This window comes from Pteropus alecto, unplaced genomic scaffold (assembly GCF_000325575.1).
Source record: "Pteropus alecto unplaced genomic scaffold, ASM32557v1 scaffold45, whole genome shotgun sequence".
Taxonomy (NCBI): Eukaryota; Metazoa; Chordata; class Mammalia; order Chiroptera; family Pteropodidae; genus Pteropus; species Pteropus alecto.
In genome coordinates, this window is record NW_006442491.1 from 11,411,151 (window position 1) to 11,434,094 (window position 22,944).

The 22,944-nt window shown below is 37.4% G+C and overlaps 1 protein-coding gene across 18 annotated transcripts in view; it reads left to right on the top strand.

Moving 5' to 3' along the window:
• The window catches only part of PAK5 (p21 (RAC1) activated kinase 5), a 255,099-nt gene that overhangs the window by 18,588 nt on the left and 213,567 nt on the right, over positions 1-22,944 (top strand). For 12 of the 18 annotated variants that reach the window (XM_015597089.2, XM_015597095.2, XM_015597093.2 and 9 more), the window contains one exon: positions 16,979-17,096. The exons of 4 other annotated variants lie outside the window; for them this stretch is intronic. The gene's annotated coding sequence lies outside the window, so the exon portion shown is untranslated. Of the gene's footprint in view, positions 1-6,008; positions 6,069-12,482; positions 12,732-16,978; positions 17,097-22,944 lie in introns of those variants that run through there. 2 more of the 18 variants (XM_015597091.2, XM_025039741.1) reach the window with 2 other exon arrangements.

Genomic DNA, 22,944 nt, shown 5'->3' on the forward strand with positions numbered 1-22,944 from the left:
GAAAGTCATCTTTCATCTAGATATGATTTTTTTACTGTACAGATATAAAATCATGGAAACTTAGTTTGAACTTGTAGTGGTTTTGAGATTCCACTTCTCCTACAAACTGTGATTATGTTGAATGCCCTTATTTGTATATTCTTAAACTCATATTAAGCCATGATTTTGCTTCAGTAAAAGAAATACGGGCGAAATCAAGAGATGTGTTCAGTCACAAGCAGTTAGTAGCAGATACAAAATGAGTGTGCAGGTGTCCTGTCTTCTGTCATTCTCCCTACACTGCATATCCATTATAACAGAATAAAGAAAACTAATAATAGTAATGGTGGTTCACTTTTATTTCACTCTTAATATGGGCAATACCATGCTCACAATAACCCCATGAGGTTAGTACCGTGGTAATCCCCATATTTCTGAGGATGAAACTGAAGCTTTAGGAAAGTTATTACCCAAGATCCCACTGTCACTTCTGAGCCCAGCAGTCTCTCTCTGGAGCCTGCCCTCATAACCACAAAGCAGTACTGACCCCAGACTGCCCACTTCCTGTAATTCAGAACTTTCATTAAATCAGACTGACCTTCACAGTCCAATTACTCAGAACCAGGGAGTGCCACTGGAGTGTGATTTTTGAGCTCTTTGAATGGTGCATGTACTTTCTGCCTTGTAAGAGCAATCTTCACAGTGTGCTTCAAGAAGCTGTGTACCCTCAAGGAAGGGAAAACCAGAGAAGCAGCTTGTTAGTTTGAGGGTCAGGCAGAGGCTGTCGTCTGGCATGTGAAATAGAAGCATATTGGCTTTTATTTTCTCCTGAATAGTTTGGTGGTAGTAAATTTTCTTTTATTAAGTTTATTGGGGTGACATTGGTTAATAACATTGCATAAGTTTCAAGAGTACATCATCTGTATATTGCATTGTGTGCTCACCACCCAAAGTCTAGTCTTCCTTTGTCATCATAAATTTGACCCCCTTTACTCTCTTCATCTTTAATTACTATTTCAGTTAACAGAAGAAAGGAAATTTTTAAAATAGTGGAAACAAAAAGCATTGGTACAGTAGACTTTTAATTGTAATAAGGATTTATTTTTGAATCACTAGGGGCCACAGTAAGAACATAATTCAGAACACAAAAAAATTGTAACAGGACCATTGCAAAAATTATACCTGAACAGCAATTTGATCTGTGATAGTAACTCCTGTTCCATGTAGGAGCTGGAAAGGGTCTGGTTTTGGGGACAGGGCAGTGAGTATTGTCTAAACCTCAGTACATAAATTTGAAGAGCTGCTCCGGTTACTGGGATGGCCCAGTAACCTCATCTGGACCCTAACAGTGCCTTTCTTCCCAGGAAACTCCCAAATACTCCACAAATGCATTTTAGTTGTCACTCCTTGTATTCCTGGGGAGTGGTGACAGGTATTCATCTTCTTGTTTTCAATGCAGATATTAAACCAGATTTATATGGCTAACAGTATAGATAGCAAAATATCATATGATTCCAAGTGGCCACTCTCACACCATTGCTGATGCCTACACAGATGCTCAAAATATGGAGTTTGGGGAGATTCTAAGTCCAAAAATGACTCAGAAGAGCAAGATTCTGAATGGAAGACATTTAGTAAGAACTCATATTTTTATTTTTTTAATATGCCTAATAACAATATAAATCCAAAAGAATCCTTTACAAAGTAAATTAAAATTTTGAAAAAAAGAATAGTGTCGTGATTTTGTTGGCAATTTTTTTCTTCAATGATTTATAAAATAATGGTGTACCTTGTAATTTCTGGTGTCTTAAATTCAGTGAAATATGGTAATATTACCACAAGCAATTTTTGAAGGTATGCTAAGTACTGTATTAGGCCTTTTATATGCATTATATCACTTTATTACAATAGTCCCCCCTTATCTGTGGGGGTACATTGCAAGACCCTGGTGAATGCCCAAAACCACAGACGGTACTAAACTCTATATATACTATGTTTTTTTCTATATATACATACTTATGATAAAGTGTAATTTGTAAATTAGGCATAGTAAGAGATTGACAAAAATAACCAAAAATAAATGAGAACAGTTATAACAATATACTGTAATAAAAGTTATGTGAATGCCTTTGGGGCCGTTATTAAATGAGGGTTGCAGAACTACAACAGTTCATCAGGTAGATAACCTGGATGGCTGCTAAGTAACTGATGGACGGTGAGCATATACAGTGTGGAGACACAGGACGAAGGGATGTTTCACATCCTGGGAGGGATAGCGTAGGACAGCTTGAGATTTAATCACGATGCTCACAGTGGGGCACAATTTTAAATTTATGAATTATTTCTGGAATCTTCCCTTTAGTATTTTTAGACGGCAGTTGACTGTGGGAAACAAACTGCACAAAGCAAAACTGCGAATAAGGTGAGGGACTGCTTACTACAATTTGTTTATCCATTCATCTTTCGATGGACATACGAGTTGAGTCTAGTTTTTATTATAGACAATGCTATGAATATTAATGTATGAGCTTTCATGCATGTGCTTTTACTTCCCTTGGGTATGTTTCTAGGAGTGGAAGGGCAGTGTCTTATGGTATGTCTAACACTGTTTGAAGCTGTCAGTCTGTTTTCTGTGTTAGTTCCAGTTGCTCCATATCCTTCCCAATACATTGATCAGTTTTGTTTTGTTTTTTTAATTTTTGTTAATCTAGTGGGAATGGTAGATATCTCATTTAATTTACATTTCCATAATGACTAGTGATGCTGAGCATCTTTTTATGTATTGTTTGACATTTGTATATCTTTGGTAAAGTGGCTGTTCAAATTTTTTGTTCATTTTTAAAATTGGCTTGTTTTCTTGTTGAAATTAAGATGTTTTTACAAATATATTCTAGAAACAAAGCTTTTGTTAGATATATATTTTACAAATATTTTCTTCCAGACTGTGGCTTGACATTTCATTCTTAAAATAGTGTATTTTGTTTTAATGCTGTCTCATCAGGAACTAGAACAGTGGTTATTAGCACATGGTGATGCTCAAAAATTGTTTCTCAAAAAGCAGATTTAGTGAAAGGTGGTTCCCTAGTAAGTGCCTGAGATTTAAACAAGGTTTTACCAACCCTAGATCCACTAATCTTAATCAATATACATTACACATATAGGCATGTATAATATAATGAAGTATATTATATAATGTAATATGTTTCCTTGAAGGAATTCCCGATATAAAAGAACAATACTAATAGCTAACATGTTCTGATTGGTTACTATGTGCCAGGCCCTGGTCTAAGTATTTCCCATTCATAAACTTTAAAAAAAAAAAAAAAGTGAGATAGGTGCTATAATTGCTATAATTAATCAGTATTATGAAAATAAGGAAACTGAGGCTGATGGAGATGAAGTCACCTTGTTCAAAGTCACCAAAGAGGGAAACTGGTGAAGCCAGTGTTTGAACAAAGCTTTCTGATGCTATTGACCACGGAGGATGCGATGTGCACATGGATGAAGAGAGCCTAGTAACTTTTTCCATTACCCAATTTTGTAGTGCTTCACAGGCTGCGTGAACATGTTAACTTTTATCCTTTCGAAAAATTCTTAAAGATGATATTTTAAAAGAATTACCTGTAATCAGATGTTGGGCTGGATAATTTAAAGATATAGACATATAGCTGCAAGACTGGCTGAGTTTCTAGTTGTAGAGATCAGCTTGCATGACTGGTAGCCATGATTGTTACATTTTATGGGTCATCCAGCCTCACACAGTTATGCAGCCTGTACCAGAGTGAAAGTGGTCAGCCACTTGTCCTAGTGCCACCACTTCCTTCTCCTCTGTCACTTCATGTTGTTAGACCTGATACTCAGATGTGACAAATGGTTTTCACTGTGCCAGCATTTGACTTTCCTGCCTGTTAATGTTTGTACTGGACCATTTTTTATTGGTATAATGAACCAAATAAAGCTTTTCTTCTTTCTTTCCTTCCTTCCTTTCTTCCTTTCATTTTACCCCCTGAATTCCAGCAACACATTTCTTTTTGGGGGGGAGGCAGATGTAGAAAGAAAGAGAGGAGAGAAAGAGCATCTGTGTAAATATGTATATCTAAGTAGATAGAGATATATAGGTATATTTAGGTAGACATAGAAATATAGTTTAATTTATAAAGAGGGGATCATTGGTCAGCCCTTTGTAAATAATCTAGTGCTCATTTGATATATATTCCACAGTCATTAAATATTCCACAGTCATTAAAAAGATATTCAAATAGTGCTTAGGTAGCACAGAGTATATGAAAATCTGCAGCAAATCATGCAATCTATATAAACCGTTAGACCGCTGCTGATGTAGCTACCAGATGTCTCTTTTGTGAGCTGACTTCCATAGTGTTTTCCATATCACTAGAGTTATTTGAAGATTTACTTCCTGAATGTCTCCAACTGTGTGTATATGTATGTATATGTAAATGTATGTGTGTATATAGCGAAACTTTACAAATCTTTTATTCATCTATGTCAAGAAATTTGTAAAGCTGATTTTACAAATTTTTATTAGTCTGTGTTAAGAAACGGATTCTCCCTTGGGGTAGTAGCAGGTAGAATGGATTTTGCAAGAAGATAATTTTAACAGCCACTGGTCAAAGTATTAGTTCAAATTTGTTATCAGAGTTGGAATTATAAATTGTAGTGTCTGGAGATGTCAAAAAAGTAAATATCTGCTAAATTAAGTCTAGTTAAATACTGCCTTTGATAGATCCTTAGTTTGCCTTGCAGATATTTGTGCTTTTTTAAAGGAGCAGCTGTCAACTTTGACAAATGCTGGAGTCATTTGGGGAACTTTAAATGTTCTAGATGTCTGGACCCCATTCCAAGTGATTCTGGTTTAGGGCTAGGATATCAGGATTTTTGAAAGCCCTCCAAGTACAGAGGAAGTTGAGGACCACTGACCAAAAGGTAGAGGAAGCAATGAAGGGTCATCTCTGACCATGGACTCTGCCCAAGAAGGGTAAGGTCGTAAAATGAAACCAATGAGTCTTGGGAGGAAGTGTCTGTCATTTTAGCATTGGCAGGTAGAGCTTTGGTGTTAAGAAAATGCTTACAGTATGGAAAGTTAGAAGAAAGGTAAATAGGATTCTATGGCCAGAGGCTTCCCAAAGTTTGCCAACTCAACAGGACGAAGAGGCTTCCTCAATAAAATTCTGACCTTGCGACCTTTCAAGCGGTGTTCTCCAAAATGTGGTTCATGTGCCACGTGTGGTATACATTATGATATTAGGTAGTTGACAGGTAAACTTCTAAAAATTGTTAGCAGCTATGCAATTATTTAATATGTACTAAACATATAAGAAGCACATTAAACCTGTGATTTCATGAATTTATTTTCAATAGGTGAGAATAACTTAAAAAGAGTCAATTTAAAATTGGTTTAACTAAAATGATAAATTAATAATTATACAGGTGGCAAATGGCAGAAATAACGAATGTGGGATGTCAATACATTTTGAGATGTATGAGAAACATTGGTCCAGTAAACCATGCATGTTAAAAAAATAAAATGACATCATGAAGAGCTCCTGAGCTCAGGTTTTCAAATGTGGAGGGACCATAAAACAGTGTCAAAGTCATGCCATGGACCTTTAGGAACAATTTAAGTTGGTCTAAAGACTGGGAGTAGACTAGGTTTCAAAAATAGACAACAAATAAAGAGCTTAAAGAAATGATGTTCTCAGTGGAAAGAAAAACCAGGAAAGGATTAACCTACTTCTAAAGAGGCAAATGGTAGATGGTACAGATGACGGGAAAATAAAAACTACTCAAGTCAAAACTATTCAAGTCTGATTTTTCTGCGAACTAGAATGAGTCCAATGTGGGTTAGACAAAGATACAATCTAACTACACACCCAATTAAATTCCTGATGGGAAGAAAACAGTTATTTGCCTGCAAGTCATTTAGTTGTCTCAGCTGTTACTTTCCTTTCTATAAGCAGATATTTGTGACCTCATGTTCTTATTGTCACTTTTTATTTTGTTAAATACAGGATTATCCCCTAAATCCAGAATCTGAGTCATCGTTATGAGGTTTGCAACTTTTTGTTGAGGTAATCCAAAATTGTATGTTTTTGCAGTAGTATCAGTTGTTCTCTAATTGGATTGTTAAGCAAAATTACTTGGTCATGTTTCATAGTCAGTTTACCTTCTCAGAGTCTCTGATTTGATAGATCTGGTATGGTGCGTATGTAAGGTTTAGCACATCGGTTGAGAATCAGGAACTGGTGGTGATGAGGTTTCCTACAGCAGAGAGGGCATACATCTCCCTTCTGGGAGCATCTTTTAAGCAAAATTATTATAAATAATTTAGTCACAAGGTAGAAAGAATAATAGAATGAATGCCCAAATTCCCACCACTCAGCATAAGAAATAATATATTATTAATATAGTTGAAGTCCTTCTATGTACTTATCCCCAAGTCGCATTGCCTTCTCTCTCCTAGGGATAATCACTCTCATTTTTTAATTAACAGCTTTATTGAGATATAATTAATATTTCATACAATGGTATTTAGAGTTGTGCAACCATCACCACAGTTTTAGAGCATTCTCATCACCCTAAAAAGAAACCTACTAATCATCAGCAGTCATTCCCTTTTTCCCCACCCCACCAAACTCTTAGGCAACCACCAGTTTATTTTCTGTCTCTATGGATTTACCTGTTTTGGAAATTTCATCTAAATAGGATCATACAATCTGTGGTCCTTTGTGACTAGCCTTTTTACTTAGCAAAATGCTTTTAAGGCTCATCCATGTTATAGCATCTATTAGTATTTCATTTCTTTTTGTGACCAAATAATATTCTATTGTATGGCTAATACTACATTTTGTTTATTCATGTATTAGTCAATGGACATTTGGATTGTTTCTACTTTTGGGCTATAGTGAGTAATGCTGCTTCTGTGAACACCCGAGTACAAATTTTTATGTGAACATAGGTTTTCAATTCTGTTGGGTACATACCTGCAAGCGGAATTGTTAGGTCATTTGGTCAGTCCATGTTTAACTTTTTGAAGAATTCCCTGACTGTTTTCCAAAGTCACTGTACCATTTTACATTCCCACCACAGCTCCAATTTGTTAACATCCTTGTCACTTCTTGTTATGATCTGCTTGATTCTAGCCGTCCTAGTGGGTGTGACATGGTGTCTCATGTTTTTGATTTCCATCTCACTGATGACTAATGAGCATCTTTTCATGTGCTTACTGACCATTTGAATATTTTCTTTGGCAAAATATCTACTCTTAAATTAGGCTACTTGGGAACTCTTACAACTCAATAATAAAAAGCAAAATTAAAATTACTGAGTGATGAGTTCTTTTTATATTGTAGATACTAGACCATTATCAGATCTATAATATTTGCAAATATTTTCTCCCATTCTATGCATTGTCTTTTTATTCTCTTACAGTGTCCTTTGCACAGAATTTTTTAATTTTTATGAACTCACATTTCTATCTATTTGTTTCCTCAGTTGCTTGTGCTTTAGATGTCATATCTAAGAAACTATTGCCAAATAATCTGAGGTTATGCAGATTTACTCTGTACATATTCTTCTAAGAGTATAATTTTTAGCTCTTAAATTCAGGTCTTTGATCTATTTTTAGTTAAATTTTGTATATGGCAAAAGGCGGTAAGGAGTAAAATAATTCATTCTTTTGCATGTGGATATCTAGTTGTCTAGCTCCATTTGTTGAAAATGCTCTTCTTTCTCCCATTGAACTGCCTCAGCACCTTTTTGGGTATGTACTCAAAAAAATTGAAAACAGGATCTCAAAGAGAGGTCTATACTCCTGTGTTAATTGCAACATTATTCACAGTAGCAAAGACATGGAAACAACCTAAATGTCCATCAACAGATGATGAATAAAGAAAAAATGGTACATACATACAATGGAATATTATTCCACCTTAAAAAAGATGGAAATCCTGCCATTTGCTACAACATAGATGAATTTGGAGGATATTATGCTAAGTGAAATAAGCCAGACAGAATAACAAATACTACATGATCCCGCTTGTATCATAAATCTAAATAGTGAAGCTCATAGAAGCAGAGATTAGAATATTGGTTATCAGAGGCTAAGGGGGAGGGGGGTTCCGGGAAGTGTCGGTCAAAGGATACATAGTTTCATGTATGCAAGAGGAGTAAGTTCTAGGGATCTGTACAGCATAAGACATAGAGTTAATAATACTGTATTATATATTTAAGAGGGTAGATATTTAAGAGGGTAGATATTATGTCAAATGTTATTTTCAGAAACAAGAGATAGGAAACTTAGAGGTAATGGTTATAGCAGTGTATATGGTGATGGTTTCAGGGGTGAATACTTCAAAATCATCAAGATGTATACATTAACTACATACAGCTTTTTTTTTTTTGTATGTCAGTCATGCCTTAATAAAAAAAATTTAAAGATATGTCAAAGGATACAAATTTTAAGACAAAAAATGAATCAACCCTAAAGGTATGTTTTTTTTCCCTGGGCTCTCATTTCTTTTTCCTTGATGAATAAGTCTAGCATCTATGCCTGATTTGAAAGATTACCTGAAGTGCTTGCTTAATGTATCTACATAGTTGATCCCTGGAGATTCAGCAAGTCTGAGATGGCGTTTGGAAATCTGTATTTTATATAAGCACCACCAGGTGACTCTGGAGTCAAGATTGACTCCATGATTGTGAGTCATAATAGTGTTTCTCAAACTTTAAGGAACATATGACTCACTAGGGCTCTTGTTAAATGCAAATTCTGATTCAGCAAGTTGGGGTTGGTTGGAGTCTGAGATTGTGCATTTCTAACAAGATCTCAGGTGGTGATGCTGCTGCTGGTTCCCAGACCACACTGTTAGTGGCAAGGGCTAGGAGGTCTCTCGCAATAGCCATGACCCATGACTTCCAGGTGGGCTTCTGGAGGCACTGTTAGGCTAATTGGCTATATAAATTCTTTTCCATATTAAAATTTCCAAAATTCTTTGTCTTTATTTAATACTACCAAGATAATGAACTCATTCAGCTTGCATGTCAGATTTAGGGGATAGTTTTTGAAAAGGCTTCAGATTTTATTTCTGGGTTGTGTAGAAAAAGACAAATGGAGTTAGGAATACTTAATTGAGAAAGGGATTTATTGGTTTCTGAACAACTTACTAACTCAAATGTTCCCATTTATTTTAATGCTACTTTTCCCCAGAAGATGTCTATTGGCAGGTTATTTTTCTCTTACAGGTGGTGCTTTAATGCAGATACAGAATTGTATCACGTTTCACCTAAACATTGGTTTAGATAAATCACAGGTGCTAGATTACATCAGCTTTTCCATTATCTACCTTATCTACCTTTATTTCAGAAATATGAAGGCTGATGTGTTATTCTTAGAATCTTCCTATTTTTCTTTTCTTATCTCTTCCCTCTCCTCCTTTCTTCTCTTTTCTCCCTTTCCCTCCCCGCTCCTCCTCTCCCCTCCCTTCCCTTCTCTTCCTGGTTGCTTTAGTAAATCATCCAGATTATTTGGGCATGGAATATCTCCATTTTCATGTAAGGAACATTTATCCCTTTCCTCTCTCAGGAAAACTGCTGTTGCTTAAGTACTTTGGTAAGGCTTACACTTTATAGTCCTCAAATGTGTGTTTGGTTGTGGCCTTGCATACCATTCTATGCTATTTGGGCTTGGTGTAGTAAGTGGTTATTGATTTCCTGGTAAAGGGATTTTGTAGTTTCAGGCAACTGCAGCTGTTAATTCTGGATGTCAATTTCTAGTAAACCCACATTTTTAAAATGAGCCTTTCTTGTGCAGTGTTTGCTTTCAGAACAGTGACAGTGTTCTGAGCTACGGCACTTGAATTTTTTGGTCTTTGTCCTTCATCATTTTTCTAAATGGTTCAGGAAGCTTTGGTGTTCTTCAAACAATAGTGTCCCGGGGTTAGTAGTGACTTCCCAAGTTGAAATCTTTTTAGTGTACTACCACAGTGGCTTTGTATTTAGCCTGTATTTAAGACGTGGATTGAAACTTCTACTTTTTCTTTAATTTTTACTAAATAGTTTTTTAAATATAAGAGTAATACATGCACATATTTAAAATATCAAGTGGTACAGAAGGAAATAAAACAAAAGCTACCCCCCTTCCATTTTTTCTGTTGATTACCACTTCACTTTAAACAATATTTTGACACCTCTGTTTCTTAATTGATGGAGAATCTCTTCACCCTCTATTCTGAAAAAATGGGGAATTCCAAGCAATTACATTATCTTCTAACCTTTCTACTCCTCTCCAACTCCTAGTTTCTCTACTTCCCAAAGTTACATATTTCTTCTTAGGATTTAAGCATGTATTTTAAAATCAGTTTCTTTTTCAGAGTTAAAAATATTTTTAAAGTTTTTTTGAATAGGAAACATTCATATGATTCAAAAATCAAAACATAAAATACATAGTTAAGGCTCCATGTCTCCCCCTTCAGTAGGTAGCCAGTGTTAATAATTTCTTGGGTACCCTTCCAGACACTTTTACTGCATCTGAAAAATATATGTATACATTAGCTGCTTCCCTCATATTTACAGTGATGCCTGCATTAAGCATTGTTTATATTGCCACTTCAGATCCTTTTGGACTCTCACTTGTCTCTTCTTCCAGTCACTTCAGTGGCCACCAGCTCAGTATGGCTGCCAGCATTCAGTCTGGCTCCACCTCACGTATGCATAAACCACATGTGTTTTGCCTTCTTTGTTTATATCCAAAGATTGGGACTCCAAGAGATCCTACTTATTGCACACAAATGCACAACCCAGAAATAGGAGAAATTAATGTCCCACAGTGCTGATCTTTCATGGGAAGCAAGAGGCAGTTAAAAAAATTCTTCACTCAACCTGACTGTCCTAAGAAACATTTTTTATGCCTTCTCTGTGGATGGCCTCACGAGATCAAGAGAAATCGGTCACCTTTTCGTGCTGGCTAGCACCATAAGCATTTTCATACTGGCTCTTTTTCCCTCCCTGTTTTAGTCCTCATGTCCCTTGGTCTTGCTTCCTGAGATTGTACTTCCTTTTAAAGTAGCAACACCATAAGCCTTTGCATCAGACCTTCTCTTTCATTATATTTTCGTGACATTCAGTTTAAGTTACTTTTATGCACGGAATTAATTTTCATTTGTCTCATACTATTCGGATTTGAGATACTTTAATTCATACTGGCTTCTACAACTAGTCTGAAATAATAAGGTTTTATTATACTCAAATGTTAAATTATAAATCTTGCCAATATCACATTTAATTAAAACATAGTTGAAATCATAGTGGGGATAGAAGAAAAATTTTATTTTTCCTAGCTGGCAGAAATAGTTTACCTGGTTACATATGTTATGTCTACACACATGCACGCATACACACACACACAGAAACACATACTTAAAAAAAATCTATCTTCTGTTCCTAAGGAGCCGAGTTTCATAAATACTCTTTAGATGATTAAGAGACTCTTTAGGAAGCTTCGTTTCAAAATCTGCTACTTCCTTATAAGTACAGAATAGGAAAATCTTCATCCAGAACACAAGAGGATATTGTTGTGAGATATTAGGGTATGCCGTCTAATTATTTTTGCCTTCAGCAAATAAAAGTTTTAAGATTGACACTAGCATATACACTTAGCAGAGTTTGAAAATTTGAGACATTTCATGGACAACAAGAATGAATTAGTGGGGTGTGCTATGCCTAATGTTTTCTAATGCCTAATGGTGAGCAAATGTTTCAAGTTAGTGTCCCTTTTCTCCTTGCGCATTGCAGTGAAGGGAAGAGGGACCCACTATTATTCTCAGCCATGACCTGAAAACCTTCTTGACAGGAATTCTATGTAAGGTTTTCATGATCTGTTTTCTCATGGAGACAATAGTAGTATTGAAGGAGGAAATCTCTATTCAGGGTTTTTGTTTCTTTTTTTTTTTCTTTATAGATTCCTTATCTTACTGTAAAAAATAAAAGTTATAAGCGTAAACTAGATAATTTGATATCTGCCTCTTACTTAACTGTACTACTGTTAGAAGACTTTTCAGACTCTTCTGTAATCTTTTGAGTTTTCAGAATGTGTCTTTATATTCATTTTTCTAACTATTTAGCTTCTGCAATGCATTTTGCCTTTGCCATTGGGCTCTGTCCTTCTGGAGGTAGGAGAATGATGTGGAATCTCTAACTTCTTAGTGGAGGGAAGTGTGTAGATAAGAGAGGACGGTTAGTTATGTTTGTGATATTGGTTTAATCTCTTTAGGAAGGGAACAGGTTGACAGTAGGTTGACATTTGTGACTTAGATTTACTTCTGAGAAAGTAGACTATTGAGATAGCAAAGGTTGTTAGGCCATAATCAGTCATTTTGTTAGGCATGTAGATGTCGGCAATAAATGTACCTAAAGTATCACAATGAACTGCATCAATATAAATTCAAACCCTACGTGTGGTATTACACATTCATTTCTTAACTGCGGGTCCTATTTATCATTCTGCCAAAACTACAAGAATACTGGGAAGTAAAAGGTTTCTGAGTACTGTGGATGAAAAAGGGACCACATACTAAACCTGACAACTTCAGGAGAGGCTTGCTTTGAGGGCCTTACAAACTCAGAGGCTGAAAGTAATCACATAGTGTTGCTGGAAAGCTTGGAATTCCAGTGACCAGGTTCTTGTCTTATGCTGCAAGAAAGAATTCAAGAGCAAGACAGACAGCAAGAAGGAAAGCGTAAGTACACACTCAAGAAAGAGGGAGAGAGGGGGCGGAGAGAGGGAGTTGTGCAAGGATGTCTCGATTCTGGGCTTTTGTTCAGAACCCAGAAACACGGTACTGACGTAGCCTTATTGTCTCCCCCCAGTAGGTAGGGAGCTCAGTTTCTTGCTTTTTCTTCCTTATATGGTGTTTCCAGAACCATCATGGCGTCAGGTGCATGAGAGGAGCCACAAAATTTGCAATGTGGATGAGATTATAATATTATAATTAGCCAAAGGACATGCCTTAGCTAAAGATGGAGTCTAAGCTCGAAAAGACTGGTTTGGGTTTATCTCCCCTTGCCGGGGCTAAAACAGGGGCAGATCTGAAGAAAGGAAAAAATATCTGGAGCCGTATCCCAAGGGGCATCGCTGTGCTTTCTGCCCTGCCTCAACAGGATGGTCCGAACATAAAAATTCCTAACTAAAAGTGGGTCATGGTGGATGGTCACATTCTAGGCCTGGAGCTTTCTTGCCAAAGGTCAATCTTTACCTAAGTGAGCTGTCTTTGTCTTTTTGTATCTAAGGTAACATATCTTTGAAAAGTTGAAGTAATTTCCTTTTCCACATGACTCAGGCACAACTGCCCTCACCAGAGCAGGAGAGACCACTGGAACCCTCCTTGTTATTTTGTTCCCCAAATACCATCTCTATGTGCTGTAAATGTTAATTATTAACTATCCTGTATCCACCAGTGTTAAAGAAGTATGTGTCTCTCCATTTCACTTTTTAATCCAACTCCAGAGATTTCCCGGTTTGGCCCCTTAATCTACTACCAGTGGATTTCATGTAACCTTCCTTTGATTCTAATGTATACAATAAGATGCAGAACTGCCATTCTCTGGAGCGTTTTCTCAAATTGTTGAGATTTTGCTTCCTTGCAATTGTCATCAGTTTGGCTAAAACTCATAAAAATTCTTTACAGGTTTGGACATTTCTTACATCGACAGTACATTCTTCTTGCCATCCCATAGGCATGAAATTCAAATAGATGTTAAGCTTCATGATATACAGGTGTGAATTTAAATATCACCTTTTTTTCATAGTGGTTTGATAATAAACCTAAGGTTTAAAAAGTGAAAGGAACTTTAACTCCATGCTTACAGCTAAATGAGCAACTCGGGTTGATTGGAAAACAGAGTATGTTAGAAATTTAAATAAACTCACTTTATCTGTTTCTGTTATCTCTATGAAAATGGCATTTGTAACCCTCAGAGCATCATGAATCTCAAAGTTAGAGAAGGTAAAAAGACCCTTGTTCTAGCCCTTAGTGAATGCCATTCAACCATGGCCTCGAAGCCTAGAGGATCAGAGAAGTTGGTTCTATTTTATTAGGAAGTATTCTTGTGGATCATAATGAAAGCTGTCACCTCATAAATTCTACCCTCGAATCTTTCTGAAAGATTTGTGATGATTTCTGCACTGTCTTTCATTTATCAATTATTCACATTGTTGACGTAAGAAACGTCCAAACCTGTGGAGAATTTTTATAAGTTTATTTGAGCCAAACTGACGACATTTGCCGGGGAGCAAGAGCTCAAAAGCTCCAGAGAATAACAGTTTTGCAGCTGCTTTTATGCATTTGAAAGTAAGGAGGGAAGTAAGATTACATGGAGGTAGAAGACAGCAAGGCGGGATCAAATAACAGGATAGTCCTGAGGGTGGTTACAGCTTATTTAAAAGGTATGTGGCCTTAGATGCACAAACACAGTGGACAGGGCTTATTTAAATAAGGCAAAGATAAACATTTTAATAAAAAATTGTATGCCAAGGGCATGACTACTCACCAAGACCTACCTGCCCAGTTAGGAATTTATAATCAGATCACTCTACGAGGTTACTTTCCATAGAACCCCTTTTTTATCCACAACATATTTCTTTTTGGATGTCATCCTAGGTCTCTTTTCCTACATTCTCTTCTTTCCACATAAGTCTTTATTTGAGGCCAAATATTCCCCAGACATTCAACCATACTTGTTTGGTGGTCTCAGGAAGGCACTGTACTGTTACAGAATTTTAGATTATATATCTCTGTCTCAAGGTGTGATATCCAGAACTGAATAGAAGACCCATAGGAATCTTCGCAGGACAGAAGTGAATGGCTATATCAGTGCAGTTGAACAGGACACACATTCCTATTGATGGAGCCATATCACATGCTGGCCTTATGGCATGTTCTAATTAAAACTCCGCTGGTTACTGGCTCCCTGGGTTCTTGCAGTCTCCCTGGATGCAGATGCCAAACACCAACGAAGACAAAGAGAAAGTTTTATTAAGCTAGCACACGAGGAAACCAACACCGTGAGGAGGAAGAAATGCGTGGTTCCGGGGCAGGGTTTTTCAAGGGAGTCAAGTCGGGAAAAAGCTATGTCTAGGTATGTAGAGGTGGTGCCTGCATAGTGTGGCTACATGCCCCTTCACGCCTCTCATGTCCCATCAGCATGGTAAATTTCCACCATTGGGTGCGATTGTTAGCATTGTAATGAAGACAAGGTTACACAGAGGCACCTTCGAGTCTGACCCGGCACATGGAGCCAAAGTCACTCGGCCCTTTGTCAATAGGGCTTTGCCTTAATGCTGACTATTCTCCCTAGGGCGGATGTCCTTCGGGAATTTATCTGAGTGTTCAGGAGAGACATCTAAGTGTCCTTGGGAGAACTTACCTAAATATTAGAAGAAGCTGGCCCCTTTTGTCCAACTCCACTGAGTTGACAGCAGGAAGTTGCCTCCCTGTCTCAATACCCCACAGAGATTTTATCCTCCTTAATCTTAAGGGATACGGGCTGAAGCGGTCTCTTCTTCAAAAGACAGAGGGGTTATTGGTACACTAAATCCGGAGGGGTAAAAATCTCTTGCAACATGATCAAGAGGTTGGTATGATCTTGACTGAGTCTGATATCTCAGTGGATAGTATTGACTGGAACCCCTGCATGACTGTCAGCTTTATATGAAACTGTTGAAGGTTGAAAGATACAAACTTAACAAGGAGATTAAAGAGATAAGGGCTGAAAAGTAATTAAAGATAGCTACCAGGGGTCCCAGGAGGAGAAGGAGCCAAGTGATATTTGGTAGGTACCCCTTAATGGAGTCCTATATAGTTTGAGCAGTGGAGTTTTTAAGATTAGCCATTTGGCCAGAGTTAGCATCTTTCATATGTGTGTATGTTTTAATCCTGTCCACTGGTACTTACATACAAGCAGCAGGAAGTATTTGCTACAGCACAAACTCCTCTCTGTTCTGCCAATAAATAATCTAGGGCTACTTGGTCATCTGGTGCAAATTTGGCTAGGGAATCCAAGGACTTTTGGAGGAGCTGGAAATCGTGTCCAGTCTCCTTGACTACTATTGCAAGAGAAGCAGTAAGGTGGTCGTAGTATTACAAATGACTCTTGCCAGCATGGGAATCAAGCCAGCCAGAGCAACTACCCCTGTTACTATTAAAACAGTTTCTCTTTTCCTGTAGTGATGGTTTAAAGGCTGGATTCCATTTGTAAAAGCTTGAAGAGAGTCTTTTTTAGGTTTTACATATCCCAGTATCAAGACCCTCGTAACTTTGGTCCATTCATGACATTGTAAGGCTATCTCCTCCTTCTGCAAAACAAATTTATAAATTTTCTTCAAGACCCTGAAGTTATCTCCTCCTGCTTGACAAAGAAACAGCGCATCAGTCACACAAAATTATACCGTGAGAACAAGAGGAGTTGAGCAAAAAGAGCAATCGACATGAACAAAGGCTTAATGAAGAATTAAATTATTTAATTGTAGCTACCACAAATACTAGGGGCTCAGCTACACTCTGGCCCTTTTCTCAGATGTTGTGAGGTACCCCATTCTGTTCTTATATGTTTCATTTTGGGGAACCTGTGTGAAATAAAAGATAGGCAAACAAACAACACAAAAACAACCAAGAGAGAACTTTTTCACCTGTGAAATAGACACCAATGAAAATTGTGGGAAAGCATATAGTGCAGTGGTCATTCTTGTGCCCTGTGGACGGATATATAAAGTTTTGGAGGGTCATTGTACAATATGTATCAAAATTTAAAATGCGTACATTTTTCATTTAAGAAAAATACTTTTTAAAATATACTTTTCTAAAAGGAGCCATGATATCTATAAAGGATGTCTTCACTGCTTATCCAGTTTTTATTCCATGAATCGTCAGTAAAATCATTCTCTTGTAGATTCACTTTAATTCATTTGCTCTCTCTCCTTCCTTTACAGTTACATGAGAAAAAAAAATTCTCCCCAGATGAGTGGTTCTCAAACTTTCCACTGCACAGAATCTCCTAGAGGGCGCTTTAAAACAGATTGCTGGGTCTTACCTCCCAACCATTCTGATGTAAGTAGATCTTGGATGGGGCTGTGAATTTGTATTTTTACCAAGCAGGTCAGGTGATGGTGTTGGTCCACTTGAGGACCTCTGCCCTAGATAAACCCAGGCCACAGCAGGCAGATTGGTATCCCTACACATTCATGAGCCCCAACTTTAAATGGAAGTAAAACATTACCTGGAAGTTCTAGCTAGCTTTCGTTTCCATTGTCTACAAAGAATTTTACATCTTGATTTTTCCCCTTTAAACTGGCCTCCTCTTCTCACATACACATGAGTTTGCACAGTTTAGGCTGATGGCTAGCCTCATGCTTTCTGGAGAAAATAGAAATCACTGGAGGGAAAATTCCTGACATCACAAATCTACAAAGCAGCTGATCTCCAAATCCCATTTTTCTCCTTTATCTCTTCTCTTCCAGAAAAATAGTTAAAGACAAACCCTCTAGTTTGAATCCTATACTTTGTAACCTTTTCCAGATTTGGTTGGTTGGTTGGTTATTCCCTTCTCACCATATTGGATTATTATTCTTAATACACAAATGTGCTCTAGGATTTTTCATGTTAAAATTATTCAAGTGGCAACAACTAGGAGTCATTTTGACCCCACAGCTCCTACAATTACTCCACTTTCCTATAGACTTTTAAAGTGAAACTTCTAAGAATTATCTTCGTATACTTCCTCCTACATTCCAGTAACTGGTAAACCATTCCAATCTGGTTTTCCCCCCAAAATGCCACTGACACGGATTTCCGTGTTAACTGTAGTCCTCTTCTGTGTAACTTGTCTCCTCCCAACCCACTTTTCTATGTAATCTTATTCATCTCTCCTTGGATGATATTAAACCGTTCATAAACAGATGAATCTTTTATTTTATATGGAACACAGACCTTTATCCTGGAATCCAGACTCTCACATCACCTAATTGGCATCTTCACTTGATTGTCTAATAAGCAACTCAAAATCGACATATCCAAAGTGGAACTCTAGTTTTTTCACCAATTCCAATCTCCCATTTTTTCCTGTTTCAAAAAGAAAAAAAAAATGGCATCACCCAATTGCTCACAGTCCAGCAGGAGTCCTTTGACAACTTCCCATCTTATCTGCTATATCTAATCCATTGCCAAATGTTTACTTTAATCTTTGATTTTCCATTGTCTTCCGATTTCCATTTCCCTGACTTGAGACCAAGTTTTACCACTTCTCTTGCCTGTACTCTGTAATAAGCCCGAACAAGTCCCCTTGCTTGCCTCTCTCCCCAGTCTCTTTCCTCCATAGCAATTAGAGGGATCTCTCAAAAGTGCAGATCAGATCACGTCACTCCCTCACTTATCACTCTTTGGTAGTTTCCTACCACATTTGGAATACAATTTAAACTTTTTAGTTAGTATTCTATAAGATCCACCCATCTTCTACCTCTATGGCCTACTCTTGGTCTATGTTCTCTGTGCAGTAGACACATTCATTGTCTTTCAGTTTCCTGAAAATAAGATTTCTTATGAAGGCCTTTGTATTAGCTGTTTCCCTGCTTAAATGTCTCTATACCGTTGCAACCTGTCTCATTTTCATCCTCAGGCCCCAACTTAATAGTTTACCTCCTTAGAGGGGCCATCTCTGCCATGTGATACAAGTCACTTCCTTCTGTTTTCCTTTTCCTTCTTCTTCCTCATAGTACAAATTAAAATTGGAAGGGGTGTGTTCATTTTTGTCTCCTTATCAGTCTCCCCTAGTAGTCCTAAGCTCCGTGAGGTTAAACATCTCCACTGTTCTGTTAACATCTAAAACCCTGGAGTCTAGGTCATGGCGTGGCACGTGGGTGCTCAGGAAGTATTTGTTGGGAGACTGAGTAGTGTTTCTTAGAGCATTGCTTTTAACAGCCACAAATCTGGCTACAATGGAAAGGTCTATCAATTTGATGATTAAATTATAGGACAATCCACATGAGGCCTTTCTAAAGTAAATTTACAAATGCTCGTATGGGAAATATGTTTAAGAAATATTAAGTGGAAAAAACACGTTGCTAAACAGTGTATAGAACAATACTATTTGTTCTTAAATTCATTACCATATTTATATCTGCGTGTGTGTCTCTCTGATTTTCTAGGATTTGGTATTCCTATTAGGATATGACAGTGTGAGTGAGAAGAATTTCTCTTATTTTATCCCTTTCTGAATCACTGGATTTTTAAATTTTTATAATTTGTAAATATTCCTCTTATAACATTCTAATTTGAAAACATAGACATTTTAAAGTGTATTACAGAACGTATGCTATATTAATTCAGTCTACAAATATTTATTCATCATCTATGTACCAGGCACTGCTACAGGCTTCATATACTTTGGGATCCATCTTAAGGTAGATATTATGAGGGCTTATCCGTGAGGGTGGTGGAAATATGGTTGTATTTCATCGTGCCTTCTTGGTTCCATATTTTTGAAGGTAAACATGATCAATGTTGTAATTAAATTAAATAAGGCATTTAAGTGCTTATATGGCAAGATGCTCAATCATTTTAGAACCGTTTCCTTGCCCAGGTGCACACTTTTCACTTTGATGGAAAAATCATTAATTGTATAAATACCTTTGGTGTAGATGCTGTTAGAAAAATATGTGTAGTACTTATAGCTTAGAAAATTTATAAATATGTAACAATTCCCAGAAGCAAACACAGAACTCAATCTTACTTTTCTTTGCTTAAAGACTGATTTCTTTAACATAAACTAGTGACAAGTTCATCTTGGAAAATGAGTACCCAGGACAGATTTGGGTTCTGATAATTAGTTTATATTTATAACACACACCTGAGGGTATTTATAGATGCATCTTGCATCTAGAAGGGCAAAGCTCTCTGGGTGGTGCAAGCTGAGTTGTACGTGGAATGTGTCCAGTGGGGGCTGGGAGATAGAGAATATCATAGTCTTATGGAGAAAACAGGGAAAAATGCACAGTAGGAAAGAGAAGACCTGTTGAAATGGGAGTGAGGGGAAAAGCCATCAGGCAATCTCCTATACCGAAGTTGTGATTCTTCTTTTATTGAGAGTTTGAAACTTGGAGGAAAAAAAAAAGACAACTATCAGATTTGGAGACTGTTGCCTTAAGAAAAGACAAAATGCTGATTTTCAGCAAATATCTTTGACCAACTTTTCAAAAACAGGGATGCACAATGTGTCTACTTTTCCCCCTTAGTTCCTTGATCTTCTCATTTCCAGTGACCTTTTTCGTACACTTCACCTTCACCACACTTCCTTAAGGTCACACATTGGATCCTGTCACGAACAGAAACACCACCACTTTCAGCATCATGGTTGGATACATCTTACTCCCTGACCAAGTCTCCTAGCCTAATTCACCTGCTGTATTTTTCTACAAGAGACATTTCTCCTTTATTAACACCACCAGTCTATTAATCCGTATTTTTCTGTCTGTTCTGTAGTCCTGTCTTATTTGTCTTAATTACTTATGCAGAGGGATTCAGTTATTGACATCTACTTCCTGGCTACCTATATCAACTCATGCCTTTTTCTCCCTCTGAAACTTATCTCATAATTCTAGAACACTCAGTCAGCTCTTTTCCACCTTAACTGACTAACCTATAGGTAATTTATTGGTACAAGTAGCCCGACCCACAGGTTATTTGTACTAGTACACACTGATGTTGTTTATAAAATCTTGTTATCTTTTGAAATCATTTATATGTTTACTCATTTGCTTTGTGCTTTTGCTACCAAAGAATGATTCCCAAGATTGAGAATATAGATCATTTTCCCAGTAAGTTAGCCCAGTGTCTACTACAGAGGTAATATTCAAATAATTATTGAGTAAATGAAGTTAACTCTAATGAAAGTACTGGGAGGTAGAGGGAGTGGCCACTGTATTGATGTAATTCATAAACTCTTCTACCTGTGTGGGACAAAATGGCATTCTCCTTGTGCTGAGAAATTGATGAGGCGCTACCAGTTATTTAAAAAATTTTCCCTGCGTTTAGAAGGTACTCTGCCTATGCAGTAGATCAAGCTTGATTTAGTCCCTTTTCTCTAAGCAAACATCATCTAAGTTACCTGCATGTTAGCTTTCTGCTAGCATATTTGATTGATTGAGTCATAACCCCGCTTGATTCCTAGATGGATTTCAGGTGTCAACTTCCACTTCATCAAAGGTTAATTATATCTTTTGTAACCTAGGAGTCTCACATAGTCTTGCTTTCTGAAAATATTGTTCCTGGGAATACTACTATAACATGTAGTAAAATATAAATGGGGTGTCAGTCATCTCTGAACTAGTCATATATTCTCCAGCTTTCTATGCAAATATGTTTCTTTAGGGTCTGTTATTAGGCACTCTCAAAAAGATTGCCTCTACTTATGTTTCTTGAAATTAAATTGGAGATTGTGTTCAGGGAGGTGTCTGCCGTAAATTACCATCCACTTAAAAAATTCCTGGCAATTTTTAGATATATCTTCATGTGAAAATAATTCCTTGTACTGTTCATGGGCTGAGATGTTCAACTCCCACAACAGCACTTCTGAAAAGCACTTGACTCTTGGCTCTGCTGTACAACAGTTGTGACTTCTTGACACGAGATTTTGTCTTAGTTCTTAGATTCCATGACTTTATTACTTGGGCTGGATCCTTAAAGTATTAAACACTTCCTCATTTATTTTTCCTGCCACTGTAAAGCTGTCAGAAATATTTTCTTCTTTCCATAAATTGTTCGCTCATTTACTTATCTATCTGATAAAGAAGTATAACATGTATTATGTGTGCGGTGGGGTTTGGGGAATCCAAAAAAGTTATCAAATCCAGTCCTGTTCCTCAAGGTGCATATGGCCTCGTGAGGCAGACAGGCAGATAAATAGATAAGAGCAATAATATGATAGAGGTTCTGAGAGAAGAGAGTCGGGGGCATTCTAGAGGGAAGAGTCTATTCTAACTGATGGGTGTACTAGGCAGAAGAAAACTTGAAGTGAAACCTTCAAACCTTTCTGAAAGGTTTGAAACCTTCTGTTTGAAGGTTTCACTTGGATCAAGTCCTCTAAGACAGAGCCTTCCGAAGACTTGGGGGTGGAAGGGAGCCATTCCAAGTAGAGCCAGCGGCCTCAGCATAGTCATGGAGGTGTCACCCAGTTGACCTGGCGGTGTAACTAGGAAAATTGCTTTTATGAGGCCCATAGCTCACCCACCAAATGCCTTTTGAAAGGAGTTTTTGTTTGCTTTATCGCCAGCCCACGGGCCTTGGATATAAAGCTGGTTTGAAGTTGCATTTTTAAAAGTAATTTGTCAAAGAATTTGTGGGCTCTTTTGTGCCTGATTAGCCCACCTTCTGAATGTTTTGCTGCTCTCAGGGAGAGTCAGGTTGATACCCGACCTGCTGCACAGGTGAGCAAAGAGAGACTCAATGACCAGAGAGAGGTAGGGCCTGGTATTTGGAAGTCGTGTGTGTGTGTGTGTGTGTGAAGTGGTGAAGACAATGCTTTTTGTTGAGGCACGTACCTACAAAAGGCAGGAATCCAGGATGATTCTCAAGGTTCTGATTTAGGTAACAGGGTGAGTGGTATGGGTCATTTACCAAAATTCCGAATGGAAGAGAAGGCGAAGCAAGTTTGTGAGGATATATGAGGAGTTCAATTGTGGACAGGCATGTGGACTGTGAAGTGTGTGAAGGCACACTGGTGGATCTGCCCAGGAGGCAGGGAATTTGGAATATATGTCTAGAGCTTAGAGTTGATACTTAGACTAGAAGTTAAGATTTTTAAGACATATACAAGCAAGTTGTGGCTAATGGCAGTTAATGAACACAATACAGTGAGAAAGTAAAGCTCAGAGAATGATGCTGAATATTGGATCCTTCTGTTGTG